Raw genomic sequence first — 9,964 nt, 5'->3', positions numbered from 1 at the left:
ATAGTGAGTGTCCGTAGAAGCTGAATGGCCTAGAACCTTTTAACCCATCTAAGCCTTTTTAGGATGTAGTGCAGAAACAAGATCAAGTACCAATTTGAGCTTGTTGTCATGCGATACTACGCTCAGACGAGGTCTTTTTAGGCATATTATTGGCTCCCATGAGCAATTGTGCGTGCCGGTAGTATCCGATAGAAGATTGAAAACTCTGGGAACCTTTGTAGAACCCGATCGGCAGGTACAAAATTCCCTAGATCATACCTTTTGGGATGGTTGGACCCATGGCTCCATGCTCGTGACGTCGAACCTTTGAACTATGATCTTATGTGACCTTGCGTGCTCTTGGTTGTAGTTGATGCATAAACCATGCATTCATGCATCCATGAAAACTCTTTTTCTTTTGATTTTCAAGGAACTTAGAGGTCTTTCCTTGTAAACATCATAAGTTTCATCAAACTCAATGGATCTTGGGTGTTGATGAGTGAAAATTCTAATCCACCAGAATGGATGATTGATTTTGATGATAACTTAATCGAAGCTTTGATCCAATGTTTGAGTGTTTACAAGTTAATATCTTAAGTTCCTTGAAACTCAAAAATTAAAATTAAAAAAAAAAAAATCATCTGCATTGCATGCATCATTATGCATTTGGTTCTACTTTCTAAAGAAATTTTTTCCAGAGCCTTATTTCCTTTCTCCTGGTATCATCAGTACAACACTCTTGCTAAGAATAAATGGAAAGCATCAAGCAAGAGATTCGTGAACTCCGTGAAGAGGTGATTACTCTGAAGGCTGGTATGGAGCATCTGACTGCTCTGGTTGAGGCTCTAGTTGCTTCCCAAGTCAATCCTCCTATGATGGAAGAAAGGATGGCAAAAGTCTTTCTTGAAACTCTAAACTCATCCATTCCCAAGGGGATGGTAGTCCGTACACCTACTGACTTCCATGGAAAGATGGATATGAAAGCGATTCTAGAAAAAGATGTCTGAAAGGAATGTTCGCTTGAAGAAGGTAACTCAGCTGGTAGTGTGAAGAAGTTTGGTAATGAATTTTCAAAGAAGAGAATCAGGGGAGGAAACAATCATCACCAACATCAGCATGTTTCCTATGTCATTCTTGTATCCAATTCAGTTCATGCAATTCCAGATTATCAGCAGAGTACTCGTCAACAAGCTTTTCCACCGAACGAGCAAAATCAACCTCAAAAGGGGAATTTTGGTCCTATCCCCATGACTTACAACGAATTGTACCCTGCTTTGATTTGTAAGAATTTGGTTCAGATAAGGTCACCGCCTCCTGTTCCCGAGAAACTCCCTTGGTGGTACAAAGCTGACGCCACTTGTGCTTTTCATCAGAATGCTCCTGGACATGGCTTAGAGGATTGCTGGCCTCTAAAAAATGAAGTTCAAAGATTAATTCATGCTGGTATTTTAACTTTCCAAGATGTTGGTTATGATGTTCAATTCAATCATTTGCCAAATCATGATTGAATCACTATTGATGGTAGCCTGAAGTTTGTAAGATGTTTCCTTCAACACAAACCCAGATGGAGAGAGTCTTCTCAGTTTTTAGAATTCTTACTGGTTTTCATTTGTAATATTTCTTGTTTTCCAATGCACTGTTTGCATATAGAAACTTGTTTATTTTTGAATGTTAATGCTAATGCAATGATAATGTTTGTCTTGAAGTGATCCATTCGCTTCACTCATGTTTATTTGTTTTCATGCATTATGATACCAATTACTTTTGCCAAACTCTCGCTTAGGCAGAGATTGGAGGGAGGATGATGATCTGAAAACGCAAAATTTCTGGTTGTATGCTTTTGAATAAGACCCTGTTGATGATGTACAGGCATTGTTTCAAATTCCCAAACACCGGAGATATAAGGAAGATAATCCCTTGTTAACCCCTTTGAGCCTTGAAGTAGGAGTTTCTTTTCTAAACGAAAAATCCTAATTTTTAACCTGGGGCAGGGTAGTGTTCAGTTGATTTGGCCGAGTGTTCATGTTTCAAAAAGGATTATGCATCCAAGTGTCAATCACGTCATATCCACATCAATGGTTGGATCATGGAAAACCACAATGGTTATTCCCCACGCATCAAAAGGCTGAAAAATGTGAAACCACAATGGTTATCCTCCATCCGCCAAGGAATGAGGCAGTCACAACCCTCTCAACAAGTCAAGACAAAGTCAAATGTCACACGATTTGTTCAAATCAAAAGAATGAATAAAAAAAGGAAAGAAAAAAGAAAGAAGAAAAAGCTCGCTAAGTCAAAAACTTGAAAACAAGTGACTTAGGCAAAAGTTAGAGCATCCCGCTGGACGACCAATTCAAAAGAATCAGTCCAAGCAAAAGTTAGGGAAATAAATAAATAAAAAAAAAAAGAGAAAAGAGTGAGAAGTGAAAAGAAAGGACTACAAAGCAAAAGTCCTAAAAAATGAACAAATTTGTGTGAATACAAAAACGAAGACAAAAAGAGGTGACTGCTACTCCCAAGAAAGTTTCATTGGATCTTTAATGGCACAAAATCCTTTTGAGAGATGAATACTCATGTTGAGTTGACTGAACATAGGGCTGGAGAACATCACGAAGATGGGGTGGGCTAAATAAACTTTGAGCCTAAAAATCTTTTTTTCTGAAAACCGTGAACCAGGCCACGTTACAACCCTCAAAAGTCCTAATTGAAGCAGGGTTTATTTCGAAAGCATACTTAAACAAGAAAGCGTTCCTGACTCCTATCAGTTATGCTGAAAACTCGTGTTGGTATCATATGCATACAAAAATTAATGTCATCTCTTAACTAGTGATTCATTCACAAGGTTTTGCGACATCTTTTAAAAAAAAACTTCAAGATTTACATAATTGTTGCATTTTCATTATCATTCTCAGAATAAACATTTTTCTGCTTGTAAACATTTGTTTGACATCCAAGAAGTTTACATCTGATCATCAGTAGAAAACTAAAACATTGCCAGGGGCATGTTCTTTTCCCAGTATAATGCTTTTGCAAGTTTGATTACCATCATAGGGCAAATCTTGAAGACTCTGTCGAGTAAAAGAATGTGCCAAGTTTAGTCAATCTGGGGCAGTTACGTCGAGATTTGACAAATCTCTACAAGAATCTGTTGATATGGGGCAGATTATTCCAAGGCTTTATGACGCCAAGGATCTCTATGAACCTTTTTAAGGTAGTTTCCTTTCATAGACCATGTAGTCTGGGGCAAGTTGTGAATCAGAAGTTACCTTGATCACCTCATTAGCTTGAAGTACAAAGGTTGTTGCCATGATTAGTCCAGAGTATGTCACTCTCTACCAAGGAGTTTTGAGACAACAGTTGACTGTTGGGTTTTCTTTCTCACCTTGTGTTGAGTTTTGAACTAAAATCCCCCGCATGTTAACTTGTTTGCTTTGATGTTAACTTCTTATTTCCTCTGCAAGTTCAGAATGGTGATTTTCTCCAAAGAAATTTTCTCTGATTCCCCATAATAGAGCTTGAGGTGTTGTCCAATCTTTTTGATAAGAAGAAGATGATCTGTAAATTCCCCACAGAGATTGATAATCCCCACTGAGTTTGTTCCTCGTGGAAGAATTTTGCTTCGGTGTTCCTCCTCAGCTCATTTTTCAGGATGGAATTAATCCCCAGTTGAGTTTATTCCTCAAGGGGCAAAGCTTTGTTTGGCCGTTTCTATCCAGTTTATTCCTGGAGTTGAACTTTGGTCTCTTGCAATACTATTTTGAACCTCTCTAGGCTGGGAAATCTAGATTGAGAAGGCATTTATTTTGCACCTATTGAGGATTCTTCTTTCCTCAACAATGGAAAATTCATTTGTGATTGATGTTCTTATCAGATATTGAAAGGCTTATTTTCCAGCAGTGATGTGCTTGAAAGCAAGGGGCAGGTTTTGACTTTAAGCAACTTATGTTATCCCCATCATGTTTTGGTTGACAACAAATAGAAGCCTTTTAATTTGAGCAAGTTTGTATGTCTTCACACATCAATCTTATCTTCAAATCAAGTGATAATCTCTCATACTTTATGAACTTCTTGATTCCAAGTGGAAGAAGCTTAGCAAATGGTAAGTCCCTTCATCAGAAGTGACAGTTTGCATCCAAATGGAAGAAGCTCAGCAAATGGTAAGTCGCTTCAGTGTAAGTGACAGTTTGCATCCAGTTCCTTTTCTCAAGCCATGTCCTTGATTAAAGAAGAAGTTGATCCCTATTCTTAGCGGCAACTTATTGTTCTCAGCAGCTTATCGTCAACCATTGAGGCGGTAATTCAATTTTCTTCTACCTTCAACTATTGAGTTGGTAGCTTATCGTCAACCATTGAGGCGGTAATTCAATTTTCTTCTACCTTCAACTATTGAGTTGGTAGTTTATCGTCAACCATTGAGGCGGTAATTCAATCTTCTTTTATCTTCAACTATTGAGTTGGTAGCTCACCTTCAGTGGAACGTGGGTGTATTTTGTTCATCGTCAGTGGTACGTCGATGAATTTCTCTTTAATACCTTCAGTGGAACGTTGGTATATGATATCGTCAGTGGTACGGCGGTACATCTCTTTCATCGTCAGTGGTACGTCGATGAATTTCTCTTTAATACCTTCAGTGGAACGTTGGTATATGATATCGTCAGTGGTACGGCGGTACATCTCTTTCATCGTCAGTGGTACGTCGATGAATTTCTCTTTAATACCTTCAGTGGAACGTTGGTATATGTTATCGTCAGTGGTACGGCGGTACATCTCTTTCATCGTCAGTGGTACGTCGATGAATTTCTCTTTAATACCTTCAGAGGAACGTTGGTATATGTTATCGTCAGTGGTACGGCGGTACATCTCTTTCATCGTCAGTGGTACGTCAATGAATTTATCTTTAATACCTTCAATGGAACGTTGGTATATGATATCGTCAGTGGAACGGCGGTACATCTCTTTCATCGTCAGTGGTACGTCGATGAATTTCTCTTTAATACCTTCAGTGGAACGTTGGTATATGTTATCGTCAGTGGTACGGCGGTACATCTCTTTCATCGTCAGTGGTACGTCGATGAATTCCTCTTTAATACCTTCAGTGGAACGTTGATATATGTTATCGTTAGTGGTACGGCGGTACATCTCTTTCATCGTCAGTGGTACGTCAATGAGTTATCCCTTTTTATATTGTCAGTGGTACGGCGGTACATCTCTTTCATCGTCAGTGGTACGTCGATGAATTATCTCTTTTTATATCATCAGTGGTACGGTGGTATATCTCTTCATACCTTCAGTGGAACGTTGGTATGTGTTATCGTCAGTGGTACGGCGGTACATCTCTTTCATCGTCAGTGGTACGTCGATGAGTTATCTCTTTTTATATCATCAGTGGTACGGTGGTATATCTCTTCATGCCTTCGGTAGAACGTTGGTATGTGTTATCGTCAGTGGTACGGCGGTACATCTCTTTCATCGTCAGTGGTACGTCGATGAATTATCTCTTTTTATATCATCAGTGGTAAGGTGGTATATCTCTTTAATACCTTCAGTGGAACGTTGGTATGTGTTATCGTCAGTGGTACGGCGGTACATCTCTTTCATCGTCAGTGGTACGTCGATGAATTATCCCTTTTTATATCATCAGTGGTACGGTGGAATATCTCTTTAATACCTTCAGTGGAACGTTGGTATGTGTTATCGTCAGTGGTACGGCGGTACATCTCTTTCATCGTCAGTGGTACGTCGATGAATTATCCCTTTTTATATCATCAGTGGTACGATGGTATATCTCTTTAATACCTCCAGTGGAACGTTGGTATATGTTATCGTCAGTGGTACGACTGTACATCTCTTCATATCATCAGTGGTACGATGGTGTGTTTTCTGTTAACGGAAGATTGGCATTCTGATTCAGGATGCGTACTTTCTCATCCCCAGTGAAAGAGGATACCCCATTTTCTCACCTCCAGCGAAATCTGATGCTTTAACCTCTCTGGTGCGAAATATTTTCCCCAGAGAAGTTTCATTTCCCACCAAAGTTTCGTCTCTCCAACAAAGTCTTGCTTTCCCCAGTGGAGTTATGCCAGCAAGACATTTGTTTTCCCCAGTGGAGTTCCTTTTTTCTCCCCAGTGTTGCCGTGTTTTATCCTCATCATATGCATTCATTAAACATTGCATAGCATCTTAGGTTCAAAAATTGTGTTTTATATATTTAAGTCTCTTCGATTTCGTCAAAACGAAGATTTCCAATCATCGTATCTCCAAATCGAAGAAACTTAAATAGGGGCATCTGTCATACCCCAATTTTTGACCCTAAGATCATACATCAATTGCATTCAATCATCAATCAAGAGCACCATTGTGAAGCTTTATCTTTGATAGTGTGATTATCTCTGAGGGGAATTATCGAGCATTTATAGCCTTTTATTTGTTTATACTAACAAAAAATCAAAAAAATATATGTTTTGTCTCTTTTCTTTATATTTTACAGGTAAAAGATCAGGCAAAAATCAAAATAGTGCAAGAAAACATTTTTTGGAAAATTGAAGGTGGAAATCGATTTACCCCTATGGGAAATCGATTTCCTGTGCGCAAAATTCAAAAAAATATAAGGAGGGAAGCTTGACATCATTTTGGCACCTTTTTATTTGATCATTTTATCAATTTTCCACCTCATCAAAATTAACCCCTTCATTAAACCCACTTAAACCTCATTTTACCATTTTTTACCATTTAAATTCCACTTAAATACCAATTAACCACAAATTAATTACCAAACACAAAAAGACCAAACTACCACTACTCTTGCTCCAATTCTATAAATAGAGACCTCTACTCTCTCATTTCTCAAGCTTTGAGAGCCAACAAACCCCTTGCAATTTCTCTCCTCATCCCTACCAAATTCACCAAAGCTCTTTGTTCTTTCATAAAGTTTGTGAGTCACACCTTGAACCTCACAAACTTTGAGCTAAGTCACCTTTCATTTCACTCTTTTTTCTTCAATTGTTGAAAGATCAAGATTTGTGTTGGTGATTATTGAAGTGGATCTAAGTTTTGTTCAAGAATTGGTAATTTTCATCATCCTTTTTCATCTACCATAATGTGATTCTTTTGTGCTTGTATGTGATGCATCTTTGATGCTATATTGGTCCTATTTGATGGTGATTTGATGGAAAATTAGTGCTCCAATGGATATGTGATCATAAGGTGTTTGTATGTTTGCCTAACTCAAGTTTTATAGTTCATAATGCTGTTTTTTTGAAAACTGTGCGCAGGAAATCGATTTCCTACAGAGGAAAATCGATTTCCACTCTGTTTTTTGCGCCAGAATTGAACTCTGCACTCAGGAAATCGATTTCCTACAGAGGTAAATCGATTTCCAGTGTGGCAGAATGCTTTTTTTTGCCTTTTTTATGCTTGTTTTGGCTTCCTTCTTCCTCCACTTCATTAATATCATTGGATCTAGGATGTTGATAGGTTTGAAATGACTAAATCCATAATATTAGATGAATGATATTAATGATAGTGTGAGTTGGTTATCTTTTGTGCATTTATTCTTCTTCCTCCATTTCATTAATATCATTGGATCTAGGATGTTGATAGGTTTGAAATGACCAAATCCATAATATTAGATGAATGATATTAATGATAGTGTGAGTTGCTTATCTTTTATGATTTTATTCTTCTTCTCCTTTTTTCTTTTGATCGATGAAAGTCTTAACGCCTTGAGAATTCTTATGGATTCTTGTTAAAGACTAGATTGTTACCTATTTTCTTTTCGTGCGGTATTGCTTTCGGAGAATGATCTACATATCATTTCTCTCGCATGCATTAGCACATAAAGTTTTGACCGGCCTCGTTGTAGGGTGATTTCTACATAAATCACTTGGTGATCTGCTTAACATAGCGCAATATTTCGTGTCCCGAATAAAAAAGATCAAATATGGAAGAGAATTGTATGCGGTTGATTTAAGACTTATGGAAATTTATCGTGTAGTCGCTATGATTTTATCAAGCTTCTGATAAAGTTCCATTGAATTTAAATCCGAGAACATCCTTCACTCACCATCGATCTTTCTTACTAACTTTGATAACATACTTGACAAGTTTCAAGATGGTTATCTTTAACATCTAACAACTAACTTTAATTTCCGCACTTTATTATACCGCTCTTTATATTTCTCGCTTTATCGCTTTATTTTATCATTTCATCATATTTATATTCCGCTATTTTTCCTTTGCCCATTTGGACGTTTATATTCCGCTATTTTCTCTTTGTCCATTTGGACATATGTTTATGTTTCCGCCATTTTCTCTTTGTCCACTTGGACCATACTTTACTTTTATGCTAAAACACTAATAAATAACGAAAAATATCAAAAAACACATAAGGCTCTCTTTTGGACTATTGGTTACTATCCCTAGCATTTTGGAGATTCGGACTTATGGACTTAGTGCCTCTGGACCCTATTCTGTTGTTACTCTGCTGTTATTTTGTCTGTCTGGCATTGGATTGTTGTCTGTTTGTATGTGCAGGTATTTCCTTGAAAGCCCTTGACGGTTAATTCCAAGGCATTGACATAAGGATTTTACCCGAAAACAACCGTTACTCTGCCCGATTTTCGTCAGAATTTTAATGTGTTCTGGATCCCCAAGTGATAATGTGTTGGTTTAGTATTGATATTCCAAAGGATGGGAAATCTACCTTGACTCACAATGTCAAGTGTTGGCTTCTTATTTCGGTTAGACCGTTCTTTTCCTTAGCTTTTATTTTACGCAATAGGATAGCCTCTTCATCTCCTCCCCTTCTTTAATTTTCAAAATCTTCTCCCTTTTTCCAAAACATTCTTATGTTTGCAATCTTTTCAAAACCTTTTCTTTAAAAATATCTTTTGCCCTTAGTGGCTTTTTTTCAAAAGTTTAGACACTGTTAATTGTCGAAACGAGCGGTTATACCCCACGATTTTGAAATTGATTGATATAATGAGATTTTTTCCGCGTGAGAGAGCTAGTGGCATACTCGTTGATTTTATCCGAGTTGGAGCCCTTCTTTCATTTGTGAAGCAAAGAACTCGTTTGTTCTCATGCTCAAGATCAATGGCTGAGTATTTCTCTCCGACGACAATAAAGTGTTTATTCGTTTTTAAAACGTTTTCCCCTTTTAAGCGGAACTACATTAGCTCTGACTTCTCCATTGCACCGAGGAGGTATGTAGGCACAAGGCTTAATGTCTTGCCGAGCTTATTTTAAAAATAAAACAAACCCTTTTTAGCACACACGACACAGATTTTCAAAAAGGTTCCTGTGGAGTACCACAGATATGAGGGGTGCTTAAAACCTTCCCCTTGTATAAACAACACCCGAACCTGAGTTCTCTTTCTTGTTTTAAAAACAAAACTTTGGGTTTTTCGTTCTTTTCCTTTTTCCTTTGAAAAAATAAAGCGCGGTAGCGATTTCAAACGAAATATTGATTCGAGTCAATCTCATGGCTTCGATATCAGATTTTCCCCGCTACAACAGGCTCTGGAACAAAAGGACCAGTATGCACGATTGGCGGTGCAGTGACCATGACAGGCGTCACAAGACGGATCACTTCAGGAGCGGACAAGTAACCTTCAGGCATGCCCTAGGGACAACCAGTGGGCATATGTTGCTGAGTATAATTAACATTGGGATTGGCAGGAATTGTCGTAGAAATGAACTCTGAGAGCACAACAGTTTGCACTTGATACTGGTTATAGGCTTAAGCATTGAACAAAGGAGGAACCTGATTCTGGACTAGAGCTTGAGTCTGCACAGCAACCAGAGTTTCCACTAGCGCATTGAGGCGCTCCAATCTTGATTTCAAGGTAGTAACTTCTTCACGCAACTCTCTGTTCTCTTGTTCTAGACCTTTTATCTTCCTCTGATAATTAGCTCGAGTTGAATACTGGTGAAACAACTTGATTGAACGAAAGATCACTAAATCAGACTCTGAGACAACTCCAGAAGG

Source organism: Vicia villosa, linkage group LG3 (assembly GCF_029867415.1).
Source record: "Vicia villosa cultivar HV-30 ecotype Madison, WI linkage group LG3, Vvil1.0, whole genome shotgun sequence".
Classification (NCBI taxonomy): Eukaryota; Viridiplantae; Streptophyta; class Magnoliopsida; order Fabales; family Fabaceae; genus Vicia; species Vicia villosa.
The sequence above is the reverse complement of the archived record's forward strand: the minus strand, read 5'-3'. Positions refer to the sequence as shown.